Below are 12,455 nucleotides of genomic sequence, written 5' to 3'. Positions count from 1 at the left end.
GTAAGCAGCTTTGGATATTTCATTGTTCGTCAATTTAATAATTTTTTCAGTCGGGGGAGGGTTCTGCTGCTCCTGGTGTTTGCCGTCTCATATATACACTCAGTCCTTGGAAGGTTCTATAACTGCCGTCTGTGGGGTTATTATCGGCTTATACTCAGAACTGTTGGAAATGGGTTTTTTTAACATCTTTAAGCCATGTTTTAAAATTGTATTTCAAGTCTTTGACATACTTAAGTATTTAAGTTCTTGGCTTGAAGTGTATCAGTTTTTACAAAAGCCCTAAGAAGCCAGTATCATCCCTATCTCCCCCTGGCGAATGGAGAATCAAAGGCACGCAGTCCGGGTTCCAGCCGGTCCTCGTGCTGGTGTTTGAATCCACGCTTCCTCTTGTCGGGCCCCGTTCTGTCTACGCCCCACATCTAGAGCAGCGAATTGGGATTTTTGCCCTCATGGTGCTTACATTCTGCTTAGGGTAAGGCGCCTGATAAATGAGTGACTAAATATATCGTATATCAAGTGGTGGTACATACAATGAAGGCAAAATTAAGCATGGCGCCAGTGAGGGAACACAGGGACTCAGCAGACCTGTCAGATGGGCGGGGAAAGAGCTCAGCCAAAGAGTTGAGCGTTTGAGCGGAGATGTCCGTGAACTGCGAGTGTGCCATATGTAATCGGGAAGAGCACCCTTGGCAGTTCACGGGCCGTGAGAAAGAAAACGCGGCCTGGGACCGCCGTGCAGTAGCAACGAGGCCAGTGTGGCTGGAGTGGAGGAAGCTTGGGAGTCACAGAAGATGAGGCCGGAGCTGGGTCAGGATCCCGATCTTGTGGGTTTACTGGAAGGACTTTGCCTTTTATCCTCCACGTGGTAGGAAGTCGGTGGCGGGCTTTGAACAGAGGGGTGGTGACTGTCCTAATTTCTGTTTGAATCGCTGGCTTCCGAGTTGACAGACTAAAGAAGGACAAAGTACAAACAAGCCTGCTAGCAAGCCACTGTGGAATTACAGTTAGAGACACCAGGGGCCAGACTGGTGTTAGCAGGGGAGGTCTTAGAAGCACAGGGATGAAAGTAGCTGTAATTTTCACTACCGGACAGCAATCATTGATTCCCCGGCAGTGTACCTTTCTTCTCGCTGACATGACTTACAGTTAGTTGTTCCATTTTCCCCAGTTATGAACATGGCTACTTTAAGAGATGGCGTGCATACTCTGTGGAGCATTGGTGAGGTATCCCAGAAGTGAAATGCTAGCGTGAGGTCTGTGCATGTTCGGCTTAACGGTATTGATGGCAAAATCATGTCTGCAGTGGTTGTGTGTGTGTAAACGTTTAAAACAGGTTTGACTGAAAACACAAAAATGCTTAATTCACACACGTACAACTTAATTATTATGTGAACAAATCCATGTAATCAGCAGGCAAGAAGAAATAACTACCAGCATAGCTGACCTCCCTTTGCCTCGTGCCCACAACACACCCTGCCCTACTGTGCATGGGTAACCAGAATTCTGACTGCCCACACGGCGTCGGTTTTTTGTTCTTGTTTTGTTTTGTCTTTGAACTCCATACGGAACCATATGCTATGTGTTCTTTTGTGTCGGTCAGACTTTGCCCATTATTTCTGTGAAATTGATCCTTAGCATTTAGAGTATCTCTAGTTAGTATATTGTGTGTGTGTGTGTGTGTGTGTGTGTGTGTGCACATTGCACACTGTTTGAATGTTCCACAATTTAAGCAGCTTGTGTCAGTTGACATTTCACTTTTCAGTTGGGGGCTGTTGTGAATAATGCTGCTACGGACATACTTCAGCGTTTCTGATAGTGCACAGGTGCATGTATATTTCTCTTGGGTGTATACCCTGGACTGAAATTGCTGGGTCTTACAAGGTGCATATGTTCATTTTTGTAGATGATGCCAAATTTCCAAAGTGGTTGTGCAAGGTCGTTTCCCAGCAAGCTATTTTGTAGAGTTGGATAAAATACTAAAGTTGCCTGCCTTTTTCTTACTGTGATTTATGTATTCTATTATGAGCCCTCTGGATGGGAGTCTTGCATGCTCTCTCCCACTCTGTGGCTTGTCTCCAGTGTTTTAAGTGGTGTCTTTGGTTGAAATGATTTCCTAATTTTAATTTTATGGTCAGCACGCTTCTGTTCTTGCATGAGAAATATTTGCCACCCAGAAGGCAAGAAGACATTCTATGATTTCTTCTACAAGTTGGTTTTGGCTTTGGTTTGGTTTTTGGCTTTAGTATATACCTGTAGATCTGTTTTTAGATCTATAGTCCGTGTGAAATTAATTGTTGTATGTACTGTGTGAGCTGTTAATCTTAGTTTTATTTTTTCCATATTGACCCAGCATTGTTTATACAAAAAGTACATCTTGGCCCTAGGAATTGGAGATGTATCTTTGTCGTATATTGAATTCCATATGTATCTGGTCTAATTCGGGGCTTTTTAGTCTACTGATTTATTTATGTCCCTTGCCACAGTGTTTAAATTTTAAGAAGCTTTATAATAAGCTTTAATGTTTGGAATGTCTAGTTCCCCCTCATATTATTCTTTATCAGTATCTTCCTAGGTATTCTTGTCTGTTTTTCTTTTAAGATTATTTTTTTCTCTTAAGTACCCTTTATAACCAACTTGGGGCTCAAATTACAACCCCGAGATCAAGAGTCACATGCCCAGCTGACTGAACCAGCGAGGCACTCTTGTTTCTTATATGCACTTTTCTATTATCTTGTTGAACTCTATTAAAATTAGCTTGTTGGTATTTTTATTGTCATTGCCTTGAATTTATAAGTTAACTTGAGGAGAACCAACAATTCTACATTGTAAAGTCATCTTATCCAAGAACAAAGGGTATCTCCATTTGTTAAGGTCTGTTTTAGTGTTTGTCTGGAATGTTAAAAAGTTTTCCATACACAAGTTTTATACATTCCTGTTACGTTTTCTCTAAGTATTTAGTCATTTATTATAAATGAGCTTTTCTCCACCATTATGTTTTCTGTTCACAGTTTTTGTACATGAAAGCTACTAATTTTGTAACTTGCCAGTGCACTGAATTACTTTTTGAGTTAGTTTACTGGTTTTCTGGGGTTTTCCAGGTATGCTGCCATATCACCTGCAAATTGAAATACCTTGTTTACCAGTTCTACACCTCTAATTGTTTTTGGTTGTCTAATTGCATTGGCTAGTAACCTCTAATACAGTGACAAATAGTAGCAGAGATAGTGGGCATCCTTGCCTTTTTCTAGAGGAGGTTCTCCTGTTGTTTTCCCATTAATTAAGATAATGTCTTTTAGAACTAAGATATTATATTTATTTTATCATATTGAGAAGATATCCTATATTCTTGAATGTTTTGTCATGAATGGGGGTTGAATTCTGTCAGTTTTTTTGAACATCTATGAAGAGGATCGTGATTCTTCTGACATTAATAAAGTATGTGATATTAATAAATATTTCAATATTCAACAAAATTGCATTCCTGGAGTGAATTTCACTTGTTCATGGTGTATTATTTTCTAAATGTGGTGCTGGATCCTTTTTGCTTGTATTTTGTTTAGAAGTTCTCATTGGTATTAATTATAATTGGTCTGTACTTTGTACTGTGTCTGGTTAGGTATCAGTATTATACCTGCTTCAAAAAAAGTATTGGGAATTTTTGGGTGCCTGGGTGGCTCAGTGGGTTGAAGCCTCTGCCTTCGGCTCAGGTCATGGTCTCGGGGTCCTGGGATCGAGTCCCGCATCGGGCTCTCTGCTCAGCGGGGAGCCTGCTTCCTCCTCTCTCTGCCTGCCTCTCTGCCTACTTGTGATCTGTCTCTGTCAAAGAAATAAATAAAATTTTTAAAAAATTTAAAAAAAAGTATTGGGAATTTTTCCTTCTGAGTGCTCGGGGATAATTTATATGGCATTAGGACAACGTGGGTTTTGGATGATTTGGTAGAATTCCCTTTGAAACCATCTGAGTCAAGTGCCTTTTAGTGGTATATTTCTTTAGGAATTTTCTTTTGTAGAAATTAGTCTTTCTTGAGCTTTCTTAACTTGAATGAGTATTGGTAATCTGTATTTTCCTTGGAAATTGTCTATTTCATTTAGCATGGAGATCAGCAAAGTAGTTAATGATTTTTAAAATGTTTTCTGTTTCAGTGGTCATCATCTCTTTTTATATATTTACTTGCTCTTTTCCTGGGTCAAGTGAGCTATTGCTTTGTTTGCTTGTTTAAAAATGAAATTTTGACTAATTAGACCTATTATTTTTCTGTTTTCCTCATTACTTTCTGCTTTTATCTCCACTCCTTCCTTACACTTTGTTTTGGTTTATTTTTTCTTTTTTGGCTTTTTTTCTTAACCAGCAATTAATTTATTCTTAATCTTTCATTTTATTAAGTGCTTTCTGCACTGAATTTTCCTCTGATTACTGCTTTAAGTTGCATTCCATGGCTTCTCATACATAGTTTCCATCATCACTCTTTCTTTGAAATTCTGTAATTTCAGTTTATACTTCCCTTTTTATTCAGGAGTTAATAAGGGGTTTTTAAATTTCCCAGTAGAATAATTTTTTTTCATTTTTGTTCATGAATTATAGGTTTATTGAATGTTGAGTTTCTGCAGTTTGAATATAATAAGCCTAGATAGAGATGTGTTGGGTGGGGGATGGGGGTAGGGGCCTGCATTAATCCTACTTTGATGATCCCTCAGTTTTCTGGATCTGTAGTTTGGTGTCTGTCACTAATTTGGAAAATTCTCATCTGTTATTACTTAAAATACTCTGTTTTTTCCTCTTATTCTCCCCCTATCTTGATATTCCATAACACATACCTTACACTTTTTGTAAATTGTCCCATGGTTCTTGGATATTTTGTCTTTCATCCTTTTTTCTTCTCCCTCTTTGTATTTCTGTTTTAGAAGTTTCTATTGAAACGTCTTCTAGTTCACCAAGTCTTTTCTCAGCCAGGTCCAGTCTGCCACACCCATCAAGGACAGTTTTCACTTCTCTTGCTGTGTTTTTGCTTTCTGACATTTCCTTTTGATTCTTAAGAGTTTTCATTTCTCAGCTTATGTTACTCATTTGTTCTTGCACATTTGCTTTTTCCATTAGAACACGAAGCATGGGGGCGCCTGGGTGACTCAGTGGGTTAAGCCTCTGCCTTCGCCTCAGGTCATGGTCTCAGGGTCCTGGGATTGAGTCCCGCCTCGGGCTCTCTGCTCAGTGGGGAGCCTCCTTCCCCCCTCTCTCTGCCTGCCTCTCTGCCTACTTGTGATCTTTCTCTGTGTGTCAAATAAATAAAATCTTTAAAAAAAAAAAAAAAACAAACACGTAGCATGTTAACTATAGTCGTTTTAGATTCCTGGTTTGACCGTTCCAAAATCTGCTATAACTGAATCTGGTTCCAATGCTTGCTTATCTCATGTTAGACTGTTCTTACTTTGCCTTTAACATGCCTTGCAGTTTTTGTTTTTTGTTGTTTTTTTATTTTTAAGTTTGACGTGATGTGGTAGGTTAAAGGGTCAGCAGTAATAGCCCCTCAGTGTGTTTTAGTTTTTCTGGCTAGAGGTTAGCCTGTGTTTATGGGGTGCTGTAGCTATTGTGTGAGAGGCCAGAGTTTCCTCTGGTGTCCCTCTTTCCTTTGGGTTCTAGAGATACCTTAAATCTGGGCTAAAACTAGCAACTTTTTAAACTAGTCCTCTTCATACAGGAGCCTTCTCTTCATACAGGAGATCCTTCTCATTCTTCAGTTACAAGCAACAGGAGTTCCTTTTTATTTTTGTTTTTTAGCCCATTGCTACTTTTCTGAATTTAGAATAAAAGCTGATTTTTTTTTAAGCCTACCAATTACTCCTTGAGAATAAAATAAATAAATACGCTTCCTAAAGACAAGTTCCAGCCTTGGGCCTTTGACAATTGTTTTGATTTAATATTTGTCATAATTGTTTTAAAAAGAGTTTCTCTACTTTATCAAAGAAGTGGCAGATTTGAATACTTTACCAGATAAACCTGCTGTCCTCCGCACACCACTGTGAGGTTGTCTTTTGCCTACAGAAGGCACAGGTGAGAAGAGTGCTTACCTGCTAGAAACAAACCATTTATTTGTCAGGTGCTTACACTGCAGTGGATCAATTTGGCTAATGGTGCATGGCGAAGAGGGGTGCATGGTCATGGGTTTGCGTCCTCCATTTGCCTTCCTGGAATCCCTGCACCCTTCCTTTCCACGTGCAGTGCCTCCACGCAGGCAATTGTGTGAGCAGTGATGGCACTTGCACGTCTGTGAGCAGAGGTGCTCAACGTCCCAAAGGCCTCGGTGAAAGTTTTCCCAGGCTCATTAGTGAAGAACAGTCATTGGCATTTGCTGGGTCGGGGGGAAGAAAAAAGGTGTACCCTAGAGGCCAGGCCCAGGAGGAGGAGAGCACTTTGTCTGCATTGATGAAAATGGGGCTGTGTAATTAGGAGCCTTGGGAATCCGGCACAGCTACACGGTCTGTGCAGTCCCACAATCACATCAATTACAGGAGGAGAAGGAAAACTCAATTCCCAGCGACACCTCAGTGGCCTGGAACTCTTGCATCTCCTTGCACTGCCCTGCTGTTGTCAGGACAAACGTCATCTCGCACATGATCTCTCTGGAGAGACCTTCTAATTACACTCTTACCCAGTCTTCATGTCTTACTCTAGCTTTCTGTCCTTCGGTTCTTTCCACTAGGAACCAGCTCTACCCTCTACTGTTTTGGGAACTCCAGTCCAGTCAGGTCACCCTCTAGGAGGCCAGCAAGTATCACTGAAGTGCCCTACACTGAATTCGACTTCGAGAAGAGGGGCAGTAAGACCAGGTACCATCTTCAAGAGAATAGTGGTCTAGAAGGAGAGACATGTAAACAGTACGATCGAGAGTGTAGGCAATTAGTCCATTCGGGAAGTCCCAAGGAGGGTATATTGGCAATCAACGAAAACCAGATAGGGGTGACACAAGCTAAGTGTAGATGGCTTACATATGCTGTTCATGATCAGAATTGAAGAAACATGCTAGTCTTGGGTGCAAAGGCACAAAAGTCACATTCTTTGACAGGTAACAGGATTCTCTTTGAAATAGTAGATAAAGCTGAAGGGGCAACATAGGATAGATTATATAATACACAACATATGCATCAACATTTTTTTAAAGATTTTACTTATTTTTCAGAGCACAAGCAGGGAGGAGCAGGCAGAGGGAGAAGCAGGCTCCCCACTGAGCAGGGAGCCCAGTGCAGTACTCGATCCCAGGACCCTGGGATCAGGACCTGGGCCAAAGGCAGACACTTAAACAACTGAGTCACTGAGGTGTCCCATCTATCAACACTTTTTTTTTAAAGATTTTATTTATTTATTTGACAGAGATCACAAGCAGGCAGAGAGGCAGAGAGGCAAGGGGAAGCAGGCTCCCTGCTGAGCAGAGAGCCCGATGTGGGGCTTGATCCCAGGACCCTGAGATCATGACCTGAGCCGAAGGCAGAGGCTTTAACCCACTGAGCCACCCAGGCATGCGCCCCCCCCATCTATCAACATTTTATTTATCAGCCTCAAATGTTAATTGGAAGTTGGTGGAAATCCAGTGCTATTTGAGGAGATTTGCTGTTTAGAATGGTAACCTGGTCCCTTTAGGACAATGTATTTATATTTGCTGCATAATAAACTATCCAGAACTGTGGCTTAAAACCACCACCATGGGGCGCCTGGGTGGCTCAGTGGGTTAAGCCGCTGCCTTCGGCTCAGGTCATGGTCTCAGAGTCCTGGGATTGAGCCCCGCATCGGGCTCTCTGCTCAGCAGGGAGCCTGCTTCCTCCTCTCTCTGCTTGCCTCTCTGCCTGCTTGTGATCTCTCTGTCAAATAAATAAATAAAATCTTAAAAAAAAAACCAAAAAAACACCACCACCATATGGTTTATTGTTGATTGACAGTTTGCGCTATGCTTGGCAAGGCTCCCTCGTGTCTGCCATGGGCTGGCTGCCAGTTTGTCTGGCCAGCACCTTCACTCAAGAGCTCCTCCTCCTACAGTCCAGATAAGGCCTATACCTGCCCTGCCAGAGCATTCCAGAAGATTAAGGGCCCCCCCCCCCACCCTGTGCAATTTTTCAGTCAAGTCCCTGTTTGTGTCCTCTTTGCCTGCACCCCATGGATGAGTGCAATCACATGGCTGGGCCCAGAGTGAAGGTAACCAGTCACACAGAAGGGGTGTGGGTCCAGGAAAGGGAAGAAATGGTGGCCATTTCTGGAGTCCCCACAGAACCAAATGAGAGGACACCTGGGTGGCTTAGTCAGTTAAATGTCTGCCTTCAGCTTGGGTCATGATCCCAGGGTTCTGGGGTCGAGTCCTGAGGGCGGGCTCCCTGCTCAGCAGGGAGTCTACCTCTCCCCCTTGCTCGTTCTCTCTTTCTCTCTCTCGTTCTCTCTTTCTCTCTCTTGCTCTCCCAAATAAGTAAAATCTTAAAAAAAAAAAACAGTCCAAATGAGAGAACAGCTTTATAGAGCTATAACTGATATCTAATGAATTGCACACACTTAAACAATTTAAGTTTTCACTTACCAAACAAGTTGGTACGTTTTTGCCTGTGTCCAGAGCTCACGGTGGAGGTTCTCATGCTCTCTGGTGGAACATGCAGAGATCTGAGCAGGCGCTTGTCTGAGGGGCCTTAGAGTTAATGTGGCGTACAGGCTTGGAAACAAAGTACGCTGAAATGGGAGAAAATTCGGTTCACCAGTGAGAAGCTGATCACCCCAGGAGACCAAAGCACATTCTTTTAGGAGACTGAAAGCCTTTGTACAGCTGCTAAGACCCCGGTAATAAGCAGCTTTTATCTGAAGGGCCTCAAAAACTATAAATCTGGCTAATTCTCTTAGCTTTTGTGTACTACTGGGGCAGAGTAAATCCTACAAGCTCGAATCACTGGCTTCATGTTTCTGTGCCTTGACGTCTTGATGTAGGCAAGTGGAAGCAGCACTTTCCAGCCAGGTTCTACCTGAGTCCCACCATTGCTTTGTGTTTTTAGAGACATTTGAGCCTTTATTAATGTGTTTTTAGAGACATTTGAGCCTTTTCTGGGCATTGGAAATGATAGGTGTTGTCTATGGATGGCATCCTATCTGATTGGTTAACAGAAGTCCCTTTTCAGTAGAGAAGTATGACTCCGTTGGATGACAGTGGCCTTTGATCCTATGTGTTTTCTTTTACTGGCTGTCTCCAGTGGTTTACAATGGGATTTATGGTAAGTTTAGGCAATAGTCCTTGACGGAGTTGGGATTCCCCGCTAGATGGGACAAGAGGGTGAGGTTCCATATCCTTGAGACAAGGCCATAGAGACTCAGCCAACTCTGTCCAAAAGAACCTCTTAGTCCTTCAGCTGGTGGGAGAAAGTGCACCTTATAGGCTATTGGGAATTACTTCCTGCCTCAGACCTAAGGAGGACAGAGCTTCTCCAAGAAGGGAGGTCAGCAGGTGGAGAGATGTCTTTCTCCAAAGGAATCCACTTGGAGACAGAATTCATAGGAATGTCTCGCCTCAGAGATCAGCAGAGGACATTTTCAGATAATATAGTTACAGAGATTACTGTGAATCAGCAGTCTGTGCCGCTGCTCCCCGCTTTGCAAAGTGGAGATAATCGCAGCATCTGCTTCCTTAAGGTGGTTGTGAAGATGAACTGAGTTAACACATGTAGGTGCCTGGACTAATGGCCAGTCATACTGTGAGCACAAAACAGTCAATCTAACAAGTATTTTCTTAGGATGTTCCACACACTTGGCATTGGCATTCAAGCAGATAATAACAGACAAGGTTCTTTTCCCTGGAGTTTTGAGACCGCTGAAAGTGTTCATCTGTTTACTCAATGAATGTGCACTGGTGCTTCCGTTCCTGACCTGTGGCCTCCTGCACGCAAAGACTCTTGAATAGAGGCCAGTATCCTGGATTCATTCTATTCTGGGACTTAGGAAAACTAGGATCTTCCCCCTTGCTTCATACTTCTTTCATTTTTCCGTTCCTTGACTCCTTTGTTTCATGGCAGACCAGGTGGTTCTCGTCCAGGAGGGATTTTGCTCGTGGGGACATTTAGCAGTGTCTGGAGACATTTCTTATCTTTATGACTAGGGCTGGGGATGACGCCACTAGCATCTAGTGTACAGAGGCCACAGATGCTGTGAAACATCCTACAACACATAGGACAGCCTCCACCACAAGGACCCATCTGGACCCAAATATCAACAGTCCCTAGGTTGAAAAACTCTGTGGTAGAATAATCATTTCCATACTAGGCACTAAATGGGAGACAGAAGACAATCAGAATGTGTTCCAGGCTCAATAGGATGGTCCTGTTCTTGGCTTCATCTAATTCTGCCCAGGTCACCAGGGAAGAAGTTTCATGGAAAGGTTGGAAGCTAAGACCTTATTGCACTGAATAAAGTGATTTTGTTTCTGAGGGTTGCCAGGGAGAGGGGGTAGGGAGAGGGTGGTGGGGTTATGGACATTGGGGAAGGTATGTGCTATGGTGAGTGCTGTGAAATGTGTAAACCTGGTGATTCACAGGTAGACCTGTACCCCCTGGGGCTAATAATGCATTATATGTTAATAAATAAAAAATTATAAGGAAATAAAATAAAGTGACTTTGTTTGAGAGAGTCAGTTTGCATCACACCCTTAGGCACCTGCTGGGAAGAATGCAGCTAGGCATAGTTTTCCAGGTTACAGGATCCAAACCAATAGATCTACCTTTTTGGCACTAGATGGGGACCCAAATAAATCAATGGTGTTCATAAATATGGTGCCCACTACTTTGTGAGAATCTCTATGTGAGACACTAACACTAGTTTTCTGTAATCACCCCAACAGTTATTTACAGATGAAGAATTTGAGGCCGCTTAGAGATAGTAAATATCCTAGTAAATGGTGAAGTTAGGATTCAGACATTGGAATCTGCCTGAGGCCAAATCTAGTGATCACCAAGAGGGTTCAACGGTCCTCAAATCAATGTAAGACATTTTTTGTTCTCAGTTAAGAAGACTCTACCCATTCTACCCAATCTGTCTCAACCAGTAAAAAGGATGCTTTGCCCTCTCAGTTCCCTGTTGTGGGGAATCTCTATCTGGGGCCATTTCTTGGTTTAATCCTAAACTCTAGGTTCAGGAAAGTCCTCTCCTGGTTTGTGCAGATCTGGCCTCCAGCATATGCTCCTGGGGCTGTTCAGAGAGCTTAGCTTTGAATAGGGCCCCTCCCCTATGTGGCTCCGTTGGTGCCCTGAGTCAGCTCTGGAGAGGCACTCAGCTCCATCTAATTTACCATAGCCTGTTCAATCCTCTCTAGCCGGTTTTTCCAAACCTGTCCTGCTGGTAATGGAGATCCTTCCCCTGTGCCATCCCCCTCGCTCCATGGCAGTATAAGTAGTTAATAGGGTGTTCAAAAGCTCTGCACCTTTTCGTGGCCAATATAGAGTTTGGTGGCCCTCATGGATCATGATGGCTGATACGTACTGAGTACTTATACCAGACACTGTTCTGAGCACTCTTAAGTGTAACATTTAGTCCCCACCAGAACTCTTCAGGAAATGTATTGTCATCATTATTACAGATAAGGACATAGAGGCACAGAGATGTAACTTGTGTAAGATCACACCATTGTGAATGATGGCAGATTTGAGCCCAGAGTCCTCTTGGACACTGCTCTGCTGCCCTTCAAAATATGGCAAGTGCCATGAAATCTGGACTTGTAGGAAGCTGGTGGTCAGTGTAGGCCTCTGAAGAGTTGACAGTTTTGATTCGAAGCCTGATTGTGAGAAGGAGTCAGGCACGTGAAGACTTGGCAAAGCGTGTACCAGGCAAGGAAGATGGCAAGTAGATTGTCTCTTACATGGATCAACAAAGGCCAGGATTTTCTTTCCCTTAAAATAGACACCACAATGAGTTTCCTAAAGAAGCTTCTTATTAACATCCCAAGTATAGGTCAATGGCCACCACCAAAGCAAGATACAGTATGTAAAATTTTATGGAGTGAGAAAGATCAGTATGAGACTGCCCAGATAGATAACGGTTTCCACACTGAGACCAGGGAGACCCATGGTCCAGCATTCCTGGTGCTAAAAGCCAAAATATAACTGAGAGGGGTAAAGTCGAATCAGTAATGTGAAATGCTTGTCACTCCTGCCCCCCTTCTTCCCAACACACTCCTCAATTTGCCTTCTCCTCCCCTGACGCTTGCTTACAGGAGTCTGTGTCCTGGAAATAGCATGTTTTCATGAGAAGTTGAGTTATTGGTTGACTATTCTTTTTCTTGCATGAACAATAGGATTTTTGGTGTGCTGCTTCAAGCTTGTCTTCAGTTCAGGGATGTTTTTCTTCTAGTAAATCATGAATAGTATTTATGTTTTGTCTTCAGATTACATACTCAGGAATACCGGCTATCAGCACTTCGGATCTCTGTTGTCTGTCCTTAGACTTGGTTATC

This window comes from Enhydra lutris, unplaced genomic scaffold (assembly GCF_002288905.1).
Source record: "Enhydra lutris kenyoni isolate GAN:26980312 unplaced genomic scaffold, ASM228890v2 scaffoldscaffold92, whole genome shotgun sequence".
NCBI classification, from domain to species: Eukaryota; Metazoa; Chordata; class Mammalia; order Carnivora; family Mustelidae; genus Enhydra; species Enhydra lutris.
This window is presented reverse-complemented; position numbering follows the sequence as displayed.